This window comes from Vombatus ursinus, unplaced genomic scaffold (genome assembly GCF_900497805.2).
Source record: "Vombatus ursinus unplaced genomic scaffold, bare-nosed wombat genome assembly UNPS02014779.1, whole genome shotgun sequence".
NCBI classification, from domain to species: Eukaryota; Metazoa; Chordata; class Mammalia; order Diprotodontia; family Vombatidae; genus Vombatus; species Vombatus ursinus.
In genome coordinates, this window is record NW_020954557.1 from 15,004,319 (window position 1) to 15,031,804 (window position 27,486).

A 27,486-nucleotide genomic window follows, 5' to 3' on the forward strand; every position below is an offset into this window, starting at 1 on the left:
GTCTTCTCCATGCTTCTTAATTCTAATGCCTTCCCTCTGTCAATTATTTCCTATTTATCCTGTATATAGCTTGTTTGTACATAGCTGATTGCATGTTGTCTCCACCATCAGATTGTGAATTCCTCGAGGGGAGAGTTTGTCTTTTGCCTTTCTTTATATCCACAGTGCTCAACAAGGTGTCTGGCACATAGTAGGTGCTTAATAAATGCTTCTTTTTTGTAGATTATTTATGATTGATTGCTATACTTTGGAATGTCCTGAACTAATTCTTAGACATTTCCTGGACTTTATACTGTTGTGTCAATTTGACATCTGCCTACAATTATTGAGTATTATTTACCATATAGCTTTGGGTAGTCATTGTTGAATGTAATACAGATGACATTTATCTGATTGTCATTGTTCTTATTCTACTCAAGTCTTTTATTGTTCCTGAAAAAGCTGTTTGCATCAGATGGTCTGTTTAACCTTCATCAGTCTTACTTTTTTTTTTTTGCCACTTACCTTGGCTTCCTCTTCCCTCTCCTTTCATTCATCATTATCCTCATTTACTTTTTCTCGTGTTTCTTTGCAAAGAGATTTAAAATCAAAATTGGGTTTTGCATCAGGCTTTTTATGGGTTTGACTTCTTTTAAGTTTCCCAGGTGATGGGCTGATTTACTGATTCCTTTTCCAAAGCATCACCTTGTTGGCCACGTTAACAGAAGAGGTTAACATGCACAGGAGTTCATCATAATCAGTGTCAATTTCCATCTTATACTTCTGGCTGATTGTGGCAGATTCATCATCTGAGAGAATAGTTTTATTGAATGGATGCTTGAGTGCTAGTTTTGGCTCCCCTGTGATGTATTTCTATGGATAATTTCTGCTGTGGGCTCACAGGTGCCTAGATTTTTTTTTCTCCTGAAAGTAGAACTGTAAAACTTTGGAGTGGATTCACAAAGTTTATAGGTATGACAGGAGAAGGCATGAACAGCTAGCTCCATCCATCTCTATCACCATCTTGCTTCAGGGCATGCCCTAAAACTAGGCTACTACGAAAGGTCACTTTGTACTTTGGAGAATATATTATTCACTCTACTCCTCACCCCACCTCCACTTCATGTTAACCTTTGGAAGACTACCCTTCATGTGTTTATTCTCTGGGTAAGAAAGGAATGCTCATTGACTGAAACCTGAGTTATAAGACATTAGTCTGTGTGTCAGAAATGCCACAGAAAGTTATTTTCATGAAAGTCAGTAATCTCTGTGGTGTAGAGTTATTTAATTAGAACTTTTCAAGTGTCCATTGCTATGAACGCTACTTTGGTTAGACCTGAGAGTTCATGACAATGGATATGATTAATTACATAGATGTAGCCAGGTGTGTCCTATTCGATCACTTTTTCCTCTGCTACACATCTTCATTTGCATTGACCCTTTCTCTACTCTTAGGTTGAAATCTTCATGAACAAAACCATAGCTTAAGAACTTTTGCAAATTTACAATCTTCATAGAATTATCTCATTTCTTTATTAGTTTTGTTGAAATTTGTCCTGTTTTTGAAAATCATAATCATTTTACCCACAAAAGGATCACTATTTAATCTTGTATAAATGATATTTTTTTCTTGTTCATTAAAAAAACAGAATGCTTGTTATAAAAATCTCTTAAAACTTCACCTTCATGGTTTATTGTTGTTTGCCTTTATCATCTTGGATGAATTAACTGTGGTAATTATCAAAACAATCTGACACAGGCTAACAAATAGAATGGTGGATCAGTGAACTGGATTGAGTACACAATACACAGTAGGTAATGACCATAGTAATATAGTGTTTGATAAATGCAAAGATCCCAGCTTTTGGGACAATAACTCACTATTTGACAAGGATAGGGCCTCTTTTCCTCATGGTAAGAACTAGTTCAGACTGGATTCTATTTAGGTTCTAAACAGAAGTGAGGTCTTCTAGTTGGGTGGCGTCCTGCCCAAGATTGAAGAGCATGTACCTTGAAGGCTAGGACAATCTCATTAATCAGTTATGTCCTTCAGACACTGACTTTTTGAGGGGACTGGACCTTAAATGAGGAAATAAAGGAGGAAAGCCTGGATCCCAAATTATTAATATAGTAGTAAATTTTTAAAAAGTAAGTAAAAAAAAGTAGTAAGTAAAAAAAATTATTAATACAGTGGTAAAACAATAATTTATCTCAGAATTATGCCCAAAGGGCTATAAATCTGTGCAAATCCTTTGATCCAGTAATAGCATGACCAGGTCTGTATACCAAAGGGATTTTTCAAAAATGGAAAAGGACCTATATGGACAAAAACATTTATGGCAGCTCTTTTTTATTGTGGCAAGGAATTGAAAATTGAGGGGATGCCCATCAATTAAGGACTGACTGAACAAGCTCTGGTGTATGATTGTGTTGAATACCATTGGGTTATAAGAAATGATGAGCAGGATGCTTTCAGAAAAACCTAGAAAGACTCACATGAATGGATGCAAAATGAAGTAAGCATGACGAAGTAAGGAGGAGAACATTGTCTACACTAAGAACAATATTGTATGATGATCAGCTGTGAATGACTTAGTTATTGTCACCAATGCAAAGCTCCATGGCAGTTCTGAAAGGATGAAAAATGTTATCCATCTCCAGAAAAAGAACTGATGGAGTTTGAATATAGATTGAAGAATACTATTTTTATTGGTCTGTGCTTTCTTTTACAATATGACTAATATGGAAATATGTTTTGCATGATTTCACATGTATAACATATCAAACTGCTTGCCATCTTAGGGATGGGGGAGGGGTGAGAAGGAAGATGGAATTTGGAGCTCAAAAATTTAAAAAATGAATCTTAATATTTTTACATTAAGAATTGGAATTGGAAAATATTGGAATATATACATAATATGTACATATATATTTACATATTATGTATTTAAAATTATATGTTATATATTTACAAAATAAATGTTTATACATATGGGTCCATTCCTTCCATCTTTGGCTTTTTGGGGAATATACTCAGTAGTGGTCATAGCCACTTTTCGTTTGTAAAGCTTAAGGATATTTTAACTCTTCTTTTTAATTGAATATGTAACAATACTCACTAAAGCAGCCTAATGAATGGAAAGAGAGATATAGGAGCAAAAGGCAATATTAGTTTAGGACATAAATTCTTTTGTAAAATCTTATGGAAGATGATGAAAAATTATGAGCAATATTCTCCCCCGTTTGCCCCCCAACCCCCCACCAAGATAGCAAGAAGTGGAGGAAAAACCAAGTTTACATCAAGTTTGGTGAAGGATCTAATTAAGCAAAATTATCTCAAGGACTTTGAAGGCTAAAATACAAAAGATGACAAAAACAGACAAATATGGAAAAGAAGTGTTAAGATTTTTATAACAAACTCTTAATGAGAATGTAGTTACCAGATTTGAACTCTAACATAATCTTTAATGTATTATTTGAAGAAGTAGAAATGGCACTACTGAAACAAAGATAATAAGAAGAGCTGAACTAGACCAAAAATAAGTGGAGGAAGTCCTTGCTACAGGCAATAAAGGGTGTGGAGAGATCAATTATTAAAGTATTTGAAAGATGGGTGAGTACCAAAACTGTGAGAGAAAAAAAGCCCAAGGTGACTGCAAGATTGTTAATAGCTGCCAGCTCATATGCTCTATCAATCAATCAAAACACATTCATTAAGAATCTACACACTTTTTATGAAAATAATCTACATGTGCATCAAGGGTATTCTGGATGAAGGTATGAGAAAGTAACCTGAAGGTTTTCACAAATAATATTCAATAGCAGATCATATCTTTATTCAAACAATTGGCTGAAAGTTATTGACAATTCAAAATCCATTAGCGTTATTGTTTGTTGACCTTAAGAGATGCATTTGATTCAGTTCAGCTAAATGCTACCTTAAAGCAGGGGTTCATAATCTTTTTTTTTGTGTCATGGATCCTTTTTGGCAGTCTGGTGAAGCCTATAGATCCTCTTCTTATAATAATATTTTCAAATTCTTGAAATAGGATTATGATGAAACTAATTGAATTGAAATAGTTACCAAAATATTGAAAAAATTCACAAATTCCTTAAAAATCTATCCAAAGTTATCTTAGGGATCTGTGGATCATGCATTTAGAACCCCTGCTTCTCCTCCAGCAAGCTGTCTCCTATGCATATGTCAAAAGCATGAAAGATTACATGAAAGATATAACAACAGAGATAACTTTGTTCAAAGACCCTCTGATTAATGATTTAAAGCAAGGCACAAAGCAAGAAGAGATATGCTTGATGAAAATGTTTGCCCCGATCATGAAACATTCTTAGCACACAGTCCAAAGGAAAGAGGGATTCCCTATAGATAGTGAAGTTATACAGATGCTTCTGATTATGGATGACATTATGCTGATTATATCAAGCCCCAGAACATTGTGGATTCTCTTGAGTGAGGTTCATAATCTTTCAAAAGAGTTCAACCTAACAATCTACAGTGGAAAAATAAGTGAGTTCATTTACAAAGAACTCATGATGAAACATGCTATCTACCTCCACATATAAATGATGGAAGAATACAGATTGAATCATCTTTTCTTTCCTTTCCTTTCCTTTTCCATGGCTAATGTGGGAATTTGTTCTGCTTGGCTATACATATTTGTAACAGGTATTGTTTTCTTTGCCTTTTCAATTGATGGGTGAGGGAGAGAATTTGAAATTGAAAATAAAATAAAATAAAAAGCAAAGTGAAGAATGCCTGCTATCTACACAATGATGCATCGTTGGATGGACAGTCCATAGGTTTAGGCCAGAGGTTCCCAAACTTATTTGGCCTACTGCCCTCTTTAATTAGCTCCCTCTTGGAAATCTACTTTCTTTAACCCTTTAATGTCTTTTTTTTTTGAAATTTGCACCATTTCAAAAATATATATAAAAATTAAAAAAGACATCTTAAATTTAATAATTTATTATAAATTTGTGACTTTTTTCTGCATTGAAATTTTATTGATGCAATATTATATCATGTAACCATATAGTATCATATTGTAAACATGTCATTATGCACACACACATATTTCTGCTGATGTATGCTGTAGTTCCTGACAATGCATGACACCCTCACCTGCGAACACTTAATAGTTAAGACATGTCTGCAGACTTGACCACTGATTGGTTATAGCTTGCATTTTATGTGTTTATTTGGGAAATAATGTAATCACTATGACTTCAACTTTGTTACACAACAGATGAAACATGTAAGATTTTTTCAAAATTCTCTTCCCTTCTTTTCTTTCTTTATGTTTCCACAAATTGGTTATTGTTATTCAATGCCCCACAATTACACCCGAGGCTACTACCACCACCCCTGGGTCGTTGGAGTGTCTCTCAGGGGTCTGCAGCACCTGCTTTGGGAATATGTGTTTAGTCCATAAGTACATAAATCTTGGATGTAAGCTCCTTTAGGGCAAGAATTACTTCTTTTGCGACTTTGTCACTGTGTCTAGCACAGTGCTTGGTATATGGAAGATGTTTCATAAATGCTTATTGATTGGTTAATTTTTTATACAGCTGTACTCATTTGACTTCTCCACTATGCTCCCAAGAACCTCATCATTGGGAAACCTTATTATCCTGCAACATTCGCCTTGATACTCATACTCATTAACACCCTCTGTCTTTCTGATTAGAGGGCAGAGCAATGAGCTTTAAAACCTCCATCTAAGGAGGGGACCCAGGACAAGCATCTCTTCATTTTCTACCTGTTGCACTCCTTTGATTTTTCTACCATGCCTACAAAGTTGTAGTCCTGATCTTCTCCATTCACCTCCCCTGCTTATCATTATGTTGTTTTCCCCCATTAAATTGCAAGCTCCTTGAGGGCACAGATGGTCTTTCTTTCATATTTGTATCCTCAGTGCTTTGCATAGTGGTGTGACACATAATTGATGCTTAATAATTAGGGATCATTGACAATACAATGTTATTTCCAAACTATAATGAATCCAGGCCAATCTCATCCTTTTCAATTTTCAGTTGATATTTATATGTGTACATACATACAAGCTTAGAATTGAATAGGAGAGTAGTGTGAATTACCTTCGGAAAGCTATATATTAAGAGTGGCTTAGGTGAAGTCTTCATAGTTCCTTCCAGCTTTTAAAAAAAAAGCATGCACAACTGTGTCATATTTATTATCACTTAAAAATTCTGTTTTTCCATTGAGTGCCTTGAATTACATGGTATCAGAATGCTTCTTAGAACTTCTTTTTTGATTCTGTATTAACAAATCATCTGTATTTATTTTGTTATTTTTTTTGGGGGGTGAGGCAATTGGGGTTAAGTGACTTGTCCAGGGTCACACAGCTAAGTAAGTGCCACGTCTCTGAGGTTGGATTTGAGCTCAGGTCCCCCTGACTCTAAGGCCAGAGCTCTATCCACTGCACCACCTAGCTGCCCCTAAATCATATGCATTTGTAATATGAGTTAGCAGAAGTTTACTCTTTAAGGGACTATTTCCTTTAAAAAAGGAAAGAAAAAGAAAGAACAATGTCTTAAGAAATCTTTTAGGGAAATCACATGTCCCTTTTTAAGTGTAGTCTTAGAAATAAGAAATGTTTCATTTTCTTTCTTAGAAATAGTACATGTGAATGGAGTCTGGTATAGTCTTTTATATTGTTTGCATATTGAGATAAATGAGAATGGAGGCAAAATTCTTTGGGATATACAGTTGGAAAGAAATAAGGTAGTCAACTGAGAAGGACGTTAAAAATGACTGTATTCATTTACTTATAAAAATTAAATAAAATATAAAAATTTTAATCTGTGTGACTTGGCTAAGAGGTCTAGTTATGAAGGCTATTTTTTTGGTAGCATCATCATGTTCTTAATTTTTTTCATGTAATTGTGTCACTGAAAAGAATACCTTTTGACAGATTATGATTTACAGTTGGATGGGCAGCTCGTGGCTTAGTCTATCAGTGTATGTCTTAGGCACTACAGATGGAGAGTGAGTTGGAAAATTGAAAAGGATGATATTGGACTGGATTCAGTATAGTTTGGAAATAACATTGTATTGTCAATGATCCCTAAGTGCTCTCTGAAAAAAATAAATGAATTTCTTTTTAACACAATTTGCTTCTTGCAATGCTATGTAGATACTAAATCACAGAACACTACAATCTTTGAAATAATCAAGATTTTAGGCACCCGAGACTACAACAGAAATTTGTATAATGAGCAAAAGTAAGGTGCAGTAGGTTACTTCAGGTGACTTGAGTAAGGAAATAATGCATGAAGTGTTTGATCTGGAATTGTATAGTTATGTATCAAGAATGAGAGATAAGAGATATCTTGCCTAAATATTGCCCTGGGATCAATTAATATGTAAAGACCCAATGAAAGAGTTACCTTGCATTGGTTAGATTCTTGATGGAGGATTTTTGATAGGAAGTGAATAAGAATGACACAGGATAAGAAGTTGTGGTTAGGTTTTGATATGCACCAGTGAAAGGAGTGTCCATAATGATGAGATAATAAATCCCTCTAAGTAGCGAAGTAATGAGGAATTGAGGTAATCACCCAGAAAACTTAAGAAAAAGACACAAAACTTTCTCCCTCAATTACATAGTTACTTCAAGAAATGTCTCAGATGAGATAATATATGCTAAAGGAGTTGTTAATAATAAAGCAAATGTAAGGTGTTATTATTTCCCTCTCAAATTATTTGAATATTTGGTTCAACTTAACCTTGCATGTGTAGGTAACATATTAAAGATAATGCTTTTGGTGTTCAAACAGGTTTGTTAATGAGTTCTTTGGCTATAGAAACCCATGAAATAAAGAAAAAAATTTAAAATAGCCCTCAGAGATTCCAAAAAAAAAATCACAATTTTTAAGGTACTTTATAAATACTAACCTAACTAGATTAATATTAACTATGAGGGCTTATAGGTACTCTAAATGTGAGATCCTTGCAGAAATCTGAGAGGCATGCAGAGGATGTTTTATAATGTTGCTTTATTTCTTTTATTATAGGATGTGTAGTTAAGTATGCTCTATCCATGCTTAAGTCATGTGACTAGCTCAGTGGAAAAATATAACAAGCTCACATGTACATGGGTTTTGGTATATTCACAGATTACCTAAAATGGAAGCAGACCACCAAAGATGGAAAAACCCATGAGGGAGTATTGGACAGGTAAACACACTAACTACCCCATTTCTTAGGTAGGAGACACAGGAGAGCTTTTAGCATCTCTCCCACTAGCAGGTTCGCTTTTCATCTGGTCAGACAGTAAGACAGGAATGGAGTCATAATAAGGGGTTAAATAAGCTTACTGTATTCTAGTCTAGTCTTCTCAAAAGGAGTTTGCTGATAATGGAAGTACTAATTCCTATGGCATTCCTTAACAGCCCTTCTCGCAGGGGCTAGCATAAAGGGGAGACGACTACCCCTCTGTCTTGATGGGGTCAATCGAGACCAGCACAACTTGTGCACTCCCCTAAATCCCCTCAAACTTCAACGGGGGCCGGTTGAGGCAAACACAGATTCCCCCTCCCAAGCCTTGATGGGGGCCAATCTAATACCTGGGAAGTAGAGAGTGTTATGGCTATAGATCCTGGGAAGAAAACTTTAAGAAAGAATAACCAAACCCACTTTACACTCACTAAAATTCACCTTCCTTATAGGTAGACACCAGGAATCTGCTTTTAGGAGAAGACATTCTGTCTTCTCCTACCATATAGGGTGGGAGGAGGGCAGCCTCTTTTCATTGGCTACGTACCAGGAAATATCTGCATCTTTAAAACTACCAGATAGAGATAGTGTCTCTCTTTTTCTTTCGAGCTACCTATAGGAGTAATGGTCTTGTTTACCCACAGTATGGGCATCATTGCACTAAGCTGGGTGGGAAAAGGACCACCTTTCCCTCGTGTTAGGCCCTGTGACCTCAAGAAATGGGCTTGGGGTTTTTATCTGTTTAGTTTGTCTTTTTCAATTCTAGGTGCAAATATCAGAATCCCAGGAGCTTGAGTCATGGTGACCTTGGAGCCAGGATTACTGGCTGAATGTTACTGCTAACCTAGCAGGGAAGCCCAAAGAAGCCAGTGCTGGGATGAAAGGTGACAAGGAAGAGGGTGTTTGGACGAGGAGTTTGGTAAGATGCTATAAAGGAACTGGGCTAAATTGTGAACTTAATCTCCTGAGAGTTAGCATAAGCTGACTTCATCATACCTTGAATGTAACGCACCTGACTCTCAGGCAGGCTAATTACTATTACACATGGAGGAAGTAGGATTCCCTAGGGTGGGTGGTCAGAACAGATTATGCAGGGTAAATCTGCAGTAATCTTATCCCCTACACTGACAAGTAGTGGTAGCACCCAGAGAGAGTGGCACCTAGGGTATGGAAGGACATCCACTTTTTGAGAACCGCATAGAACTTGACTCTTTCCCAGCACTCTGCAGTGTGGAGAAACACCAGAATCAGGGTGAGCATGAAATCTTTCCCAGCTTCTGTTTCTTGCTATTAAATGAGAGCAGGTTAATGTCTAGCAGTGTCACCTGATGTTTAAACATTTATCTGGGACAGGCATATCATATTCACATTTTTGTTTTGTTTTTAAAACCCTGAAAAAGCTATCACTGCACTTGCATTTCTTTGTAAGAGATGATAAGGAAACATACATATTATTCTAAGATGGAAACACATACCCTTTAAAAGTTTGTTTGGGGAGGGCTAGAATTACAAACAGCATAAATATGGCAAGATCTCAAGAAACATAATTTTTTTTGGTAGTTGTGTTATAAGGAAGATGAAAGAACAATGACAGGGGTTATTTGATAGTAATACTGCTTCCAGGCCATTCTTTTCTCTAGAAATGATCAACTCAGGAAAGTATGAGGGTAGACAACGTATTTTTGACTATTTTGTCATTGCAAAGCTGGGGAAGAGGAAGAGAGGGGTTCTTTCCTGCTCCCCTTCTCCCTCTTTGAGAGATCTGAATGCTGGATATCAAATGACCTTTTACACTAATTGCAGGAAGCAGAGGGGGAGATACTGATCTCATGAATTTCATCTATAGGGAACATCTCTAGAGTTGAATTATCTTTAGTAGGGATAGTGAAAGCTAGCGACTTGCTGCTTGATCAGAGAGAACTACCATTTCTCTTTTTAATTTGTCTTCATTTTTTTTTCTTGGTGGCTAATCCATTCAACATCTCATTTGTTTTAGGCCCTGATCTGATTTGCTTTTCTTCTGCATGTCACAGCTCACTGGAAATGGAAATTATGTGATTCTTCCCACAGAAAGTGTTAAAAAATTACTTCAAAGTCCATTGTAACCTTAATGAGCTCACAAAATGGTGGGCAGAATTTTCTGTATCATAGCTCTTCATTTGTGAACTCTCTGCTCTTAGTTATACAACTAATTACCCTAGGCACCAGTGTTAGAAAGGAATGAAAGACAGCTCTTTGCTGGTCTTCCTGATATGACACCTGAAAGCCTAGGTGGTATTCTTAGCAAGCTTTTGCACATTCATTAGAAGGAAATCAATGAGAATTTGGCTGAGAGGAAAATAAAGAGAAAACTTTTTTCCTTCACACAGGAAATTAAGATTGGCACTGCAAAGAGGATTTCTGTAGTGCAGATATCTCTATAGAAGTCTGGATGGTTGGGTTTTAGTTTCAGCTCTGCTACTAATTGTGACCTTGGGCAAATCACAGAACTTTGTGGAACTTGTATCTCTTTGTCTATAAAAATGAGCTTTACAGAAACTTAACTACAAATTTTTGCACCTGGGGCAAACATTGAAGACTGAACTACCCAGGCAATGATAATGAAAGGTATTTAGTTGAGATATAAGAGAGGGCAGATACTAACTCATGAGTATAGAAGGAGATCCCAGGACACCAAGAGGGCATTGATTGAGAAATTCCTTCCCTTGCCTTCCACTCTGTCTCCAGGTATCTGGACAATTGGTAAACTTCCTATTTAAACTAATTATTCTTGGTAAATAGGTGCTAAAGTCAAGTGTTTATTCACATTTGGGTTCCAAGAAGCCTGATTACAAGGAAGAAGAGTGGAATAGTAACCCTTAAAGCAAATAGATGCTTTGGAGAGAGAACAAAAAATGCTTGAAGGTACCCCTCAAAAAAATCTCTCAAAGCACCATGATGAATCTAAAAGGGATTATCTAGTCTAATTCTTGGATTAGAAAGGAAGAAACTGAGGGCATAGAAAGGCAAAGTGACTTGCTTCACAAAGGAAGGCTAATTTAACTTGTACTGAAATTGAAGCTGAACTCAAGTACAATCAAATGGAGCCCAAACCTCAGAGACTCATAGATTGTTTGAGCTAGAAGGGACCCTGACCACCACCTTTATCAATCCACTCACTTTACAGAGGATTCAGAATTAGTGAAAGAGCAGGGATGAAAATTCATCATCAATTATTCTTATGCCTAATCCAGGGCTCTTTCAAATAAGTTTCTGAAACGTGGCTTCCTTTCTGGGCACAGGGGACCAGCCCTTCGAGAGTAGTCGTCCCTGGTTTCTTGATTCAGGACAATCAGCTAAACAGGAAAAGGAGCCTTATAGGACTTCAGGTACACTCTGGCCTTCAAGCTTGCCTCCCAATCCTCTCTGTCATTAGGAACATTTAACTAATTTGGAAGTGCCAAGTTTTGTGGGCAAAAAAATGTCCTAGGAATAGGGAAATAGAGGCCTTACCAGGAAGTTATGATCTTCCAGCAAGGGATTGGGAAGGGGAAATGATTCCTTTCCCTTCCATACTCTATCTGAGGTACTCCCAATAGCCCTTTTTCTGGCTTTGACTGTGCTGGGAGGCTGTGGAGAACTAGGCTAGGGAAAACATTTTCTTCTATGGCACCTGTCTCTTGTAGGAGATCCCTGAAGAGTCTCTTACTCTCCTGGCAGAATGAAACCTACCACATCTTTCCAGTTTGGTCCTTCTTCCTGACTTCTGGGTTACAGGGATCCTTCAGACTATGAAGACAGAGATGTTCCATGGTAGGCTTTCTGCAGACTGATCATGATCAGGGAAAGGAGGGACCTTCCTAGCTTCCTACTAATCCCTGGGCTATCCCCTCTCCTCAGGTGTAAAATGCTGCAAGGTGCCAATACCATTGACACTAAGGAACAGGATCGACAGGTCTTATCTGGTTCTCCTGGGAGATGACTAGGGAACTGGCCCTTTAGGTTTGGGTCAGAATCTGGTCTCACCAACCTTGACCTCTGCCTGAGGAACCCTATGACACAATACTGATGGATTCTGCCTTGTCTTCCACTTTAATCATTTTGTCATTATCTCTACCCACAGCTCTGTTCCATATCAAAGCCAGATTTCTCCCTGCAAACCCATCAGGCCCAACCTCTATTTCTTCCTTTGCTTGTCAGCTGCCCTATAAATCTACCTAGTGGTAACTTGCAGTCCCTAGTTATGGTTATGTAGCTAGAGATGAATGAAGGTATTCAAGATTATGCCATATGAGGTTAGGTTGAAGGGATTTAGAGTCTTTATTTAGTTTAGAGAAGAGAAGACACATGGGAGACATGATAGCTGTCCTCAAATAACTGAAGGACTATTATAGGGAAAAGGGAGGGAATAGATTTACTTTGTAGGGCAAAATTAGGAGCTATAGGTGGAAGTTGTAAAGAGACAAATCTATGCTTGATGAAAAATTTCCTATTTTTTATTTAATTTTATTATTTATTTAATTTTTTAATTTTTCTATTTTTTCTATCCCAAAGTGAGGTGAGCTATTCTGGGAGAGAGTAGGTACCTCATAATTAGATGATGATTCACGTGATGTGATTTGGAGAATATTCTTGCTTAGATAGGGGGTGTCTTCGGAAGTGCTACTAGCTCAGTTGTTATACAACTCTGAAAACTAGATTGTTTCTAGTTCATCTAGAGATGTCTCCCAACTCCCAAATTCTAGGTCTTGGCTGCCCTAGAGAAACATAGATAGACTGGAAATTTGAAAATTCAATGTAGAGAGATTTAAATTTGTCTTAACCAACAAAAAAATCCATCTCTGCTACTTCTCTTCTAAATTCTCCCCCAGCATTATTTTGCTCTCTTAGTGGAAATAGAACTGGGTGTGCTAAGCTCTAAAAACTTCAGTGAGGGACATGTCAGTGTTGGGTAAGGCTGGCTGACTCTAGTCAGAGAATGATAGGTAGCTCGAAAGCTGGAGATCTTTGACTTGGGTTGAGCATACTCCAATCAATATCTGATGGTAGTTCCATTATGTCTTGTACACTTTGATTTAATGTGACTGGGTGGCTTAAGTTCTCTATTTCATATTCTGTTAATGTGTATACTTTATACATATGTACATGCATATAATTTGCTATAATTTCTCAGTTTTGCTAGCCCATAATTTGTATGAGGTTCTGATAATTCCTTTTTTCCCTATGTTTCTTATGTTGTTACCTTACTAAATTTTGTTACCTTACTTATTTTGTTAATTGATTTCCTTTTCTCTTTTAAATCAGAGTAGCCAAATAAAGGATTATCAATTTTGTTAGCCTTTTCAAAGAACCAATTTTTAGTTGTGTTTATAATTTCTTACAGCTTTTTGCTTTCTTTTTAATCTATTTTGTCTTTAATTTTTATGATTTGTTCTTCTGTGCCTCCTTTAAGTTATTTGTTGATTTTCTAGTTTTAAAATTTTTTATTCAGCTCATTAATATACTTTTTCTATTTTATATGTGATAAACCTCCAAAGTATAGAAAGGCCTTATATGTGGCAAAACCCCAAGGGTTGTGAGGGCCTGTCCCCCTATCTGTAGCTGCGGGTATCATTATGTGGCCCAAAGAAAGGCAGAATAGATACCTATAGATTCTTTTCCCCACCCTAACCCCCCTTTCCAAGGAAGACTAATTCCTTCCAGAAGGAGGAGTAGCAGAAAGTTGGGCCAAAAGCTACTATTCTTAGAGAGAGAGAGATTATGGGACTAGAATTATATCTATCTGCTCCCTTAAATATTATTAAGCTAGGGGATATGATCATGTTCAATCTCACTTCTGATAGCTCTTTCTCACTATTGGGGGGAAGTGGGATTCCAAACTCTATTTTCAAGGTTTGATCCTTTTCCTACCAAATACCAGTTCCAAAATGAACACATATATCAAATAGCAAAGAAATCCATTTATCCAAATTATCACAAAAAAGAAATCAGAGAAGGTATACATAGAAGGATATAAATAAAGGAACTCTCTCCCTGGGAGTGAGAAAACTGAGAGAGAGAGAGAGAGAGAGAGAGAGTGAAAGAGTGAGAGAGAGTTCTAGATTTCACCCAATGAGAAATTCTCTGAAGTCTCTAGTTTAGCAAGCTGGGAGTAGAGACATGATGGAGACAGCCAGCTTCTGTCACATCTTCCCAGAATCTTTTCTTTCAGTAATCTGAAGTAGGGCTGGCTTCTTCCATCTTCCTTCTCGAAGCTGGAAGTCACAAGTGCCTGAAGTGACTTGAAGCTTGACGAGTGCTGGAGCTCTCCTGCAGAGAGGGCAGAGCCACAGAGCAGAACATTCATCTCTACCATTAAGGAGAGGGTCTCATATCAAAGAACTTTGAGACAGGGTTTGCATATTAATGTACATTTTCATAGATACAATTTTTTCTTTGAAAATATCTTTTGATGGGTTGCAGAAATTTCATTACCTCATTGTCACTTATCTACTTGACATAGTTATTGTTTATATGATTTATTTGATTCACGTTTACTTACAGGATTGATTATAAGATCATAGCTAGGAAAAAAAAAAACTCAGAGGCCATCTAATCTAATCCTTTTTTTTTTTTAATGGATGAAGAAACTGAGACCCAGAGAGGTTAAGTGACTTGCTCCAGGTTACATTTGGTGTCAGAACCATAATTTGAACTCAGGTTCTCTGACACCAAATTTATCAATTTCACCCCACTATGATGTCTCCTCTTATTCAGGATGCTATTAATAGGCCTCCACTTAAGCCTGCATCTTTTATTTGTGCTTTTGGTATTAATTTTATTTTTATTAAATTGTCTTTAAAAGATACATTTAGTATTTCTGCTTTTTTACATTTATTAATAATTTCTCTGTCTTAATCATGCCTGATTTTTATAAATTTAATAAGTGGTACTGAAAACTCTCTCTTTCTCCATGTATATGTATCTAATATGGAAATAAATATAACATCTATCATATTCATATAGAAATACACATACATTTATGTGTGTATACATACATATTCTTTCTGAAGACATCATAAGTCTTTCAGACAACTTTTCCAACAATTTATTCAATTTCATATTTTCCTTTTTGTTTAATTTTCTATTATTGTTATTCAGGTCCAAGACGAAGAATGATTAAAATCTTATACCATTATTGTCACTATCTATGACTTTTTGTAATTGAGTTAAATCTTCCTTTATTAATTTAATGTTCCATTCAATGGATTTACATTTAGAATTGATATTATTTAATTGTTTATGGTACCTCTGTATTATGTTATGGCTTTCCTGTTTAATCTCTCTTGACACTATTTTTCTTTTTTCTTTTTTTTTTTTTCTGATAGCATCATTGCAACTTGTACTTTTTTGGAATCATTTGATGCAGGAAAAACATGTTCATCTTTTATTTCCATTCTGCATGTGGCTTTACTCTTTGCTTCTTTTCTTCTAGACTGTCCTTCCCTTCTGTGTATTTGCATTCTTAATCTATTGTTCTCTTTGTTTCTTTGGTGAGCCTTGCCATTGCAGATTCCAGTTTTTCTATTTTCTGTCCACTATTTTTGCTGCGCAAGTTGTACATTTTGCTCTCATAATTGTTTTTTTCTTTTAAATCACTCAGAAATAGTGTGGTGTTGTTTCAAAACAGCATGTTGTTTTTTCATGTTCTCATCAAATTCCATAGGGTATTTTTTTGCCTCATTAAGTGTTGGATCCTTTTCCTTTATTTTGTAGTATTTATTCATAGATGCCTGAACTAGTTTATCTGGTTCGGAGGCTAAATTTCTTTCTGCTGCTAAAGTCTCCCTGTTGGTTTATTCCAAAGTTTTTGAGTTTTTGAGTTTTCTTCTTCCTGAGATCTTCAGTAATTTCAAGATTTCCCCCCTTTTATTTTCTCCTATTGTTTACTTTCTGACTCTCTGATTCTCTCCCCTCTGATGGTGATTTTCTTGGATGCTGAATTTCAAAGCATCTCAGCCTCCTTGTGTTCTGGGCAATTTATGTTATCATGCCTAGGTCACTGCCTAAGTGACTTTTGGGTGAATAGAACTGGCCCCAGCTCGATGCTGAGTACTTGAATACTTTTCTTTCCCTCTCAGGCTTGGTGAAGTATTACATAGCATCAATCCCTCCCCTTCCCCCCCACCAAAACTGTGTCCTGTTTTGGTTTCCTGTCCCATTCCCTCTGTTCCTCATTTTTCTGGGCCAGCACCAGTTGTTCAGAGAGCTGCCAGGCAGGTGCTATGAGACTGATTTTTGTAGGGTCTTTGAGGCTCTAGGAGGAGTAAAGGAGGTAAAGGATGTGGTTTTGAGGTCTGTTTCTAGCCCAGACATGTGGCCTGCCCCTTTTCCTCTGTTCCTGGCCCTCCTGCAGAGATCTTTTGCAGCAGACAACATTAGCTGACTGGCTGTGTGGCCCCAGTGAGCCTTCATAGAGCACTACAGAGGCAAGCTGGCAATGTATCCTAGCCCAAGCCAACTTCTGCATTATAGAGCCAGCATCTCCACGGTGCTGAGAACAGACAGGCAAAACTGGAGTTTGGGGTTAGGTTTTGTTGCAAGCCCATGTGGGTTGGCCAGTGTAGCCTTGATGCCCATATCATGGGGTGTGGGGGGCAGGGTGTTTAGTGAGCTCAGTGTGAAAGTTGGTTCATTTTTTTTAAACTTTATTTTGGGTTTTGGGAATCCTAAATCATGGAGACAGATGAAGTTTCTTTATCTTTGTTTTATCATGTGACCTGGAAGTCATATCTTTATTTTTTTAGATATGTTTCTTGTATATAGAAAATTGTTGGATTTTATTATCTTCTCCATTTTTATATCAATTTCATTTTATTGAATTGTTTCAACCATTTAAATTTTAAAACATTTAAAGTTATGATTGTGTTTTCCTTCCTTCCTTCCTTCCTTCCTTCCTTTCTTCTTTTTACCTACTTCCTCTGTGCATAAACTGTATATAAACTTCCTCTGTATATCACTACTTTGGGTCTTAGATTAGTTTCACTTAAAATACTTTGATGTTGCTCTATTCCCACAGTTGCTGCTGCTACTATTTACATGCTCTATCCTAAGTTCCTTAAATTCACTTACCTTGTAATTTATTATTTATTTATGTGTTTGTTTTCCTTTGTTTATTTCTTTCCCATTTTTGACCCTTCTATTTTTCTGCCTAGCTCAATGTATAGTTCAAAACCTTTCCCCCCAACTCTGTTCCAATTAATTGTTTAAGTAGCATTATTTTATATCCTTTACTAAGAAGAGTTTTTTTTTTACTGTGTCTCCCTCCTTATTTCTTTTTTTTTTTTAATCAGTTCTGAAATCTATTCTCCATTTCATGGGATATATACCTTTACTTGTTTCTTCTTTATTCTGTCTGGGACCCTCATGAGGGTAAAGCTTCTGGAGTACCAACTTTGAATTCTATTTATCTCATTTCTATGTTATTATCTCTATGGATTTCCTTTGTTGTTATTGCTGTTGTCTGTCACTCTTAGAAATATCAATCGGTTCATCAAGGTAACAATGTTGAGTGGAAGCAATGCTATGTTGTAGGAGTCACTCTGTACCCTGAGTCATGAGGCTCAGAACTATTCTCTGCTTTTTCCATGATCATTTATGACGTCTAAGGTCAGAACATTCTATATCTAGTCCTTCCTCTTGTCTTCTTGGGTCTAGTTGTCCCAAGGGATAGACCTTGGAGACATTCCTTCTCTTTTAGGTGAGGGGTTGGGAGGCAGTCTAGAAGGGTGCAGGCTTTTCCTAGAGAAGATTATCTAATATGCAAATTCTCTCTAAATGAAATACATTTTAAGACCCTTACGTCTCACAACAGACAGATGCCTCCCTACCATGTAAATGTTACTTGAGTAGTAATCTTTCCTCCCCTTTCAGGGGTGAAATACTCATTCTTCTCCCTAAATCCAATTGTCTTCCTTTCAATGCTTTTATCATATTCTGCCACATCCCCCAAGACTAGTAAAAATTATTATGTTCACTTATGAACTTGTGAAGATGCATCTTCAGTTTATCTCTGTCTCTTACATTATCTCTCTTCGTTCCCACAACTTTCCTTTCTTATCCATTCCACAAAAGATGCTGATTTACTTATAAGGAGTCAGGGAATTTCATATTAATTCAGCTCTTCATTTTTACTTCTGATTCTTTGTTTCCCTTAAATCTTGAGCTTCTTTGGTCCTTTTTTTCTCCATGTGATTAATTTTCATTGTTGCCTCCATCCCCACCCAAGTCCAATTTCTTTTCCTCAGATAATAACTTACAAATATGAGGGAAAAGATTTCATATCTTAGTTTTTTTCTTGATAACTGTGTTTATTGTTTCTTCTGCTTTTGCCTTTTGCAATGCTTCCAAGTCAAATAATTTGCAAACCTGTGAAGTTTCTTTTCTTTGCAGGAGTGCTTCAAATGTCTTTCATTTGCTGAATATCTTTTTTTCATTGATTATTAGGTTTAGGTTTGCAAGATATGCAGTTGTGGGTTGTCTCTTGCATTTCTTTGCTTTTTGAAATATACTATTCTTTCCAGTAATCTCTCATGACTGCAGAATAATCCTGTGTTATTTGAATCATCTTTCCTTCATATTTGAAGGTCTTTTTCCTGTCTGCTGGCAAAATTTATTACTTGTCATTGAAATCATGAAATTTTATCACTACATGCCTTAGAGCTTTAAACATGAATTTTTTTTCTCTGATAGTGATCTGCTGATTGGATAAATCAGTAATTTGTTGCCTATATTTAAAAGTTCTGTTCTTTTTTTTTTTTTGGAGGAAGGTACCAGTTCTTACTATAGAGTATTCAGGTTTTTTGATTTATAATTTTCTTTACACAGATCTGTGATTTCCAAGTTATCTTTGTGCCTCCTGTCTTTAACTTCAGGTGCTTTGGCACCTGACAATTTATATATTCTTTTAAAGTTGATGCCTTTTGTTTCTCTTCTGCAATTCCCCCTCCCCCCATTTCTTTTTTTTTTCAGCCAAAGACAAAGTTTATTAGAATATCTGTCATATTAGCCAGATTGTTAAGGAGTCTGAATGTTATTGAGCTATTGGCTAGATTGGGGTCCAGATTCCAACCACATCATTCCCCCCTGGGACCCAAATTCTTTTGGGGTAAGAGGCGAAGGTCTTGTCTTCTGAAACTGCTTCCTGTTGGCAAGGGGCATAGAGCTGTCCCTGCCTCGAGAGGGTCCCAAAGAGAAGGTTGACTGGAACCGAGCACAGATTGCATTCAGGGAACAATGGCAGGACATTAGCTGTTGTTAGGTGAATGGCCTGTAGTCTGGAAGACACAAATCTGACAGAAAAGACTGCAGGGACCCAGATATGATAGGATAATACATCCTTAGCTCTTTTTGTATTCAGATAATTCAGTTTTCCAATGATGCTGTATCAAATCCACATCATAGCCAGACTCAGGAATAGCCAGGTGGGCAACATTCCTTTTCAAAGGAACATAAAGAGGAAACTGAGCCAGTAGGATCCCATCTTAGACTGAGGCTAAATTATCTTCTCAGCTTTTCCTGATGCTGACTTCCCACCAATATCACATTCTCTCTAAGTAGCTTGTGGCATTTCTCAGATGGTGGATTATTGATTATTGATGGGTTATTATGATCCATTAGACAACTCAAAATCCTATGAGCTTTTACTTCAATAGCAAGTTTCACTAATTACAGTTTAGGAAAAACTTGTCTAGGATTTAGGGATTATTTCTATATGCTTGCAAATTCTTAGCAAGGCAAAACCCAAACAAGCTTTTTGGCAAGTTTACACATTAAAACAATAACCAACAATAGCCAAATTATTTTAGCAGTAACCAAATTATGAAAAGTTGCTTGACATAACTGATACAAAAAGTTCACCAATTTGAAACTTGAAACAAACCCATTATCAATCAGGTTACTTCACTTTTGTTAAATGTATTTCCAAATTACTTTACACAGAGAATCAACATTTCATCATTAACAGTTAAAACTACAACTTTAAAAGAGCAGGCTTACCCAAGTTCAGAGGCCAGCTTCTTTACCTTGGGCAGGATGTGTTGAACCTGGGTGATGCTTCCAGGCAAAGGTTGCCCTAGGTCCCAAGGCCAATGCCAATGGGGCCCATGCTGTAGCTGCTGCCCCTCCCCCTCCTTCTTTTACCCAGGTGGGAGAGGGTGAAACTCTCTTCTCCTATGAGAGGGGTTAATAGATACCCTCTTGACTTAAGGGAAGAGAGTGACCAGGTTATACGGAGGTGTTTCAAAATTCCTTAATGATTTATCACAAAACCTCCAGAAACTGCTAAGATGTTTTTAGCTATTCTAACTTTTCCCTGTAACCTCTATGAAGGAAGATCCAGGGGTTTGAAGGGAAGGGAGTAAGTAAGCAAGCCTCAGGGAACCAAGAAGCACCTGCAGTTTTCTCAATTCCCTAGTGCCAAGAGAATTGACAGAATTGGGCATTCACTTCCTGATAGGGAGTTCATCCTTGTCCTCTATGCTGCGGAAGGTGTACCCAGGTCCACGGCCTCGAACCAAACCAGTGGACCGAGTGCGAGACAGCCTCATAACTGTCTGCCTGAAAAGCTCCTCCGAGCCTTGGTGCTTAGAGAATCACCCCAACTGCAGAGCAAGAAAGGAGTCGGGAAGGCTTACATATACTTTCCAGTTTTGGCTGGAGAAGTTTTCCCCATATTGGCCACCAAAATGTTGAGGTTTAGGAATTTAGGGGTGCTGGGACCCCAAAATCACAACACGCAGGTCCTCCCCAAAAGAATTTGATCCAAGTCTTCTTTCAGCCAAAGGTTTATTAAAGATCCGCCATGTTAGCCAGACTCTTAAAGAATCTGAGCACCTGTGAGCTATTGGCTAGATTGTAAGAATGTGAGCAGTGGCTAGATTTTAAGAATCTGAACCGCCCCTCCCCCCATTTCTATGGTCCAAGTTGATCATTTTTATTTTCTTTCTTTTTTTTTTTTTTAGTCAATTGGAATTAAGTGACTTGCCCAGGGTCACACAGCTAGTTAAGTGTCAAGTGTTTGGTCTGAGGCTGGATTTGAACTCAGGTCCTCCTGATTTCAGGGCTGGTGTTCTATCCACTGTGCCACTCAGCTGCCTCTGTAAATTTTAAAGGAAATTTTAAATTCTTTTAAATTCTGTATCATTTTTTCTTGCATTCTATATTGAGAGTTCTGATTTTTGACCTAATTTATTTCAACTATTGTCTTTTAAAAATTTTATCTTTTGAACCGTTATGCAGTTTTGTTTTTGTTTTTGTTTTTGTTTTTACTATTGTTCCATGGTGTTTGGGAATATACAGAATTCTCTTTATCACTAGGGATCTTTGGTTGATTTTCCTTTATAATGTAATACTTGTCCATTGTGTTCTGGCCTTTCTTTGAATTTTCCTTCATTTTTCCTTCCCCTTTTATGAGTCTTTTAGTTTATATGCTTGTGAGCTAGGTTTATATTCAGGTTTCCTCACTTGGACTTATGGCTTTTCTCTTATATTTTCAGTTTGTCCTGGTTTCCTTCTTCTTTCATTTACCCTCTACTTTCCACTGCTGAACAGGTGGTATCTGGTGACTGGATGTTCTGTTCCTTACTATATTGGCATTATGAAACCCTCCTGCCCAGAATAAACATTGGAATAAGGAAAGGCTTGGTCCCAACTGGGATTCCAGACCAATTTCCCTCAAGGCATTAAAACTTATTTTACTCTCTTGACCGAGTCTTCTTTTCTGCCCACTATCCCACTTTTGCCTTCAAAATAGTTAGGCAGTAGCAATGTATTTGGCCTCTCATGGAATGTGGCCGGGGGGGGGAGGAGGGGATCCAGGATGAGTCATGCCCATGGGCAAACTGGGCAAGTACCATAGCCAAAATGTTCCTGGCACATAGTATAGGTTTGGGGACAGGGATTCTGAGTGTGAAATCTACATATTACAGTTATCTGACATTATTTCTCCAGTTTTTTCCCCTCATGTTAGTGTTTGTCTTCTTATCTTGTAGATTCAGCTTTCATCGCTTTACATTTAGCACACAATTCCATTTATGTTGGAGGAGTTTGCAGGGGTGAAAAATTACTCTAATTTACCAAGTATGTGATTGGGATCTCCTTGTCTTAATGTTTTACTTGCTCTTATTTTAAGGAATGCATGTAAAGGAATTAGATAACTCACAAGCAGCATATTCTTCATAATTGACATGTTGCATGAAAAGACTCATTACATTTTATTACTGCCTGTAATTCTTTTCTTATAATCAAAAAAAGATTGAAAAGTAATGTAAGCATCTGCTTTAGGCCAACAAAGGTGAAATTAATTTTTTGTTAAATACTACTATATTAATAAAAACTTCAGCACATGATGTGATAATGGATACAGTTTCTTTTCCAATATGTAAAATTTGCAACCTTTTTACACCTTCTGACCTGAGTTTGTCTTTCAGAATTACTGCAGATTTAATTTAAGTTGTTGGAATAACTCAGTTCCACATTAATCTTTGTACATAGTAAGAATATGCTGAGCACTCATAAAATTCTGGGTATTTAAGATCCTTTAAAGTGAAAGATAAATCTGTGCTCTCATTAAATAAATCAACCAAAAAGATTACATTTTTGTTTATCATGCAATTAACCACCTTTCATACAAAAGATACCAAATTATTTTCTAAAATGTTGCAGGATGAAAAGTATAAATATGCCAGAAAGGAGAATAACTTTGCTTATCAATGAGAATTAGGGTATTTTTGAATTAAGGTACATCAGCCCCATTATGGCATAAAATAATAAACATAGCCTATTTCAAATGACTAAATGCTTTAAAATCTCCTAAAACTGACATGAGAATGAATTCAACACTTTAAAAATGTTTAATAGCAAAACAAATATTCTATATTTAAGCTCCACACTGTTTGCAGTTTGGAAATTTATGGTTTTCAAGCTCCAGTAATTGTTTATGTGTTTATAGCACTTTAAGATTCATAAAATACTTTCCTTACAACAACCCTGTGAGGGAGATAGTCTAAGTATTATTATTCCCATTTTACAGGTGAGCAAAGGTTCAAAATGGTCTCAGAAGTCAACACTAGGACTTAAAGATGAGTCTCTCCTGACTCCAAGTCTAGTGCTTTCCCCAATACATCATAGAGCTTCACTGATAATACCTGAATATTCATGTTTATTTTGTACTCAAAGATACTTTACATTTAATGAAAGAGCAATTCATTCATGTTCATCCATTAGAGTAAAAAATTGCTTTGTGGATCTGGAGGATAAAATATCCAGGTCCACATGATGATGACTGAAAGAGAAGACTCCATGTGGCGATTGGCACTAAATGAGCATGATAATAAAGAAAAGACAGGACAGGGCACGCACTTTATTAGGATGACACATAGAAGATGTAATATCAGGTGTGGTGCCAAAGAGTGGATTGTGCAACATATAGAACTTTTAGTAAAGACAGTGAAGTAATTTAGGGTTAGATCAGGGGTGGTAAAATATAAACTAAGATCAACTGAATCAAGCCCAGCTAGATATTTTCTTAACATAGATAAAAAGAAAGCAAGGTCATTCAACAGTGGATGGAGACACACTGACCCTGGAAACCAGTGGTCTGCCAGCACCAACCATCTGAGCATTTATTGAACAGGCCAGCAGCAAACTGTTGAGATTGTCATAGTGACATTGAACATCATTCCACTGCTAATGGTGAGCTTGTGTTGACACTGTCATGGAGGTTGCACAAGCCCACATTGGCCTGCTTTGCCCTTATCTTCATTTGTGAGCAAAAGGCCCCACCAAAAACAATTGTGGCTTATGCCTCAGGAAATCCTGGAAGTATCATGCACAGAGAGTTTTTCTAACAAAAGATTAAGAAGATCCAAGCTCTTAGTCATTCAGAACATCTTTATTACAATTATCACTCTGCCATTTAAGAAAAGATTTGCCATTAGTGTTGCTAACTCAATTAATAACTGGGTTTAGTGGTAGAAGAAGAAATAAATAACAATAAAATACTATTTTGGCAGAATAAATATACGTGTCAGATATTAACAAACCATTTCCTATCAACCAGGCATCCTGAGCAACACTTAGGAGGGCCTATTTAGGCACCCAGTAGGGAACAGAGCTGGACTGGTACTTAGAATACTCCTTGACTAGGTTAAGTGAATTGTCCAATCACAGAGCTCGTAAGTGTCTGGAGCTGGATTTGAACTCAGGTCTTTCTGACTCCAGGTTCAGGGCTCTACCCCCTGTACCACCTAACTGCCAATATCTCTCTCTGCCTTTTTGCCACACTCATCCTTACAACCCTTTGTGGTCCAATTTTCCTCTGCCTTCTCCCTCTCTTCTCCCCTCATGAAATTAATTTTTGAGGTGATTCAATTCTAACACTAGGTCTGAAATGTCCTTCTTCTGTTCTTAACATGCAATGTGATGTACTGGATAGGAAACTAGCCTTGGGTTAGGAAGACTTTTGTTCAAATTCTGCCTCATGCATAGTAACTCTATCTTCATCAGTAGACAGAATTACTTACCTGGAGCTCACTATGACAATAGAATTACAGGTCCAGCTATTAAAAAAAAAATGGTATCACCCAAGTTGTTGAGAATTCAGGCATCCATCCCTGATAATCACCCAATCAGTGATTCTGAATTAATACTATACAATTAATTAAAACCCAAAGACTTGTCACCATTCTTGTGGAACCATATTAGAAATGCTTGTACATGGGATGATACGAGGAAGATATAATGCAAAATTAAAAGAAAAAAGATGATGGATAAGGGAGAAGTGGGGACTGTGTAGGTGTGAGATATTGGGAGAGGTCATCTCTTCAGGTTGTCCTAAACTCTGAAGAGAAGTTATGTTTTTAAGGTGCAAAATAGTCACTTGCAATATACCATGATGGTCACTAAAATGAAATATACTTTATTGAATTGCTTGCCTTCTCAATGAGAGTGGTAGAGGAGGGAGGGAGAGAATTTGGAACTCAAAATTAAAAAAAAATACATGTTAAAACATTTGTTTTAAAACAATATTAATATATTAATAATTTAATAACATTAATTTCCTCACAACAACCCCATATGGAGACAATTATTGAATCATTAAAAATAACTAAAAATGAAATACACTTGAATGATGTTAAAAATCGATTTCATATATAATTTTCTGAAAACTAACTCTAACAATGGAGAGTGTAATGTGTGATACAAAACCAAAAGCAATGTGAGAGAAAGAATACTATGTACATAAATGTATCGATCTTTGGCTTAGTTTTGGTTTAGCTTTCTTTTTCAAGGTTATCACCCTTCAGTGAAGATAAACACTAGTAAGAGCTTGTCAGCTCTCTTTTTTCTAGATAGGAAAGAAATTCTTTTCTCGACTTGTCTATAAGATATAGATGGGGACATCAGTGTCATTCTACAAAGCAGTTGATGAACCAAACAAGATGAAGTAGCAGCATGTTGACAGAGCATATTCAGAAGTGACAAACAGCCTTGCTGGTAGCTATGTTTTCTTCATTATTCTGTAAATAAGACTTTACAGATCTTAACACTTATAAAAATGGTGACTTGCCAAGGTGAGAGTTGAGGATATATTATGCTTTGGATACAGAGACCAGCTCCTGTATAGAAAAAGGATAGAAGACTTTTCTCTTGCCTAACAGGAAGAAAGCACTTTTCTCTTTAAAAAGAGGAGATAGGGATTACTTTACAATTGGCAAAGAGATTCAGGAGAAAGTGAATGTATTAGTCGATTTACTTTAGGCTTATACTAAGTTGATTTACTACAATAATGGCTACTATCAATATTTTCTCTTTGACTTTGGCGGCTACAAGCAGCATCACAAGGTCAAAGGGAGTATATGGATTGGTGACATTTTTTAGTAGAAATCCAAATTGTTTTGTATAATATTTAGACCATTTTACAATTCCACTATTAGTGCATTTATGTGTTCACATTCCCACAACCCCTCCAACATTTACCATTTTTCTTTTTTTGTGTTTGCCAAACCAATTTTACTATTTTTTGCCAAGTCACTGCTCTATACAATGTACATGATGCTCATAAGATAGAGAAAATTACTTTGTAGAATTAAGTATTTTTTAAAACAATTAGACCTAGGGCTTCAATCTATTTGACATCATTATTTGTCTCCTGTTGCATGTATTTCAGAAGAGTACAAGGTGAGATAGCTGGCAGGAATTAGAATGACATGGATTTGCTGATAGCATAATATCTGTGTCCACTGGCTACCTGGGGAGCTTTAGCCAATCATCTCTGGTAGAGAGGGAATGAAGGGTGAGATCTAACTCTTTCTCCTCCTGTGGCACCCAATACCTGCTGGGGGGCAGTAAGAATGGGGTCAAGGTACAGGGATGAAACACTTCTGGTGGGCTGGGAATGAGTAGTGGAAAAGTCATCTTACTTTGGCTTCTTCTGATAATTAGAGTGAGAGAGTTGAGTATAGTTCTTTAGCTTCCTGCTAGCCTGGGTTGGTGTAAGAATAACAAATTAAAGATCGTTATTCTGACTGTTCCCCTGTTGATTATTGAGGAGAATGTAGGTGGCAGCCAGGCAGCAAGCAAGCAGTGGGGAGCTTGGAATTAGCCTGGGGAGAGGGGAGGTTGCTTGTTTTCACTACAATTTCTGTCACTTTTCCTCCCACTCCAAATCTACTGGAAAAACACACACTCTAGCAGAAGCAGAAGGTGACATGTGGTGCTTTTGAAGCCCTCTTTTATTTATTAAAACAATTAAGCTAATGTTGTCATGCTGGCAATTCCCCTTTCCTCTCCCCACTTTCTATAGTGTGGACAGAGAAGAGATGCCTGTCTCTTAGACATATCTCTCAAAGTGCATAGTGAAGTCAGAGGTCAGACTGGCAAGAGAACCTATAGCTCTTTGAAGAAACAAGTCCTCCTTGGGCATAGCCCAACTTCTACTCTCTCTGGGTCTTTGTGCTCATAGGGTTGTGAGGAAAGCATATAGTAAATTTGGAGGTGTCATATAAAAATTACTCCCTCATGCTTATTTGTACTTGTGCTGTGTATAATTAGAGCAGACCAGACTACGTATACTGTGGTCCCCTCCCTCCTTACTGTGAGAGCTTTGGAAGGAAAGAAGGGGGAAAAGAGGAAGAAGATGAAAAGGGGTGAGTTTAGGCAAGGATTTGACCTTGTCCTTCCTTGCATTGAAGGGAGGATAGGGTCTGGGTCAGAGATTCTGGAATCGTGACACA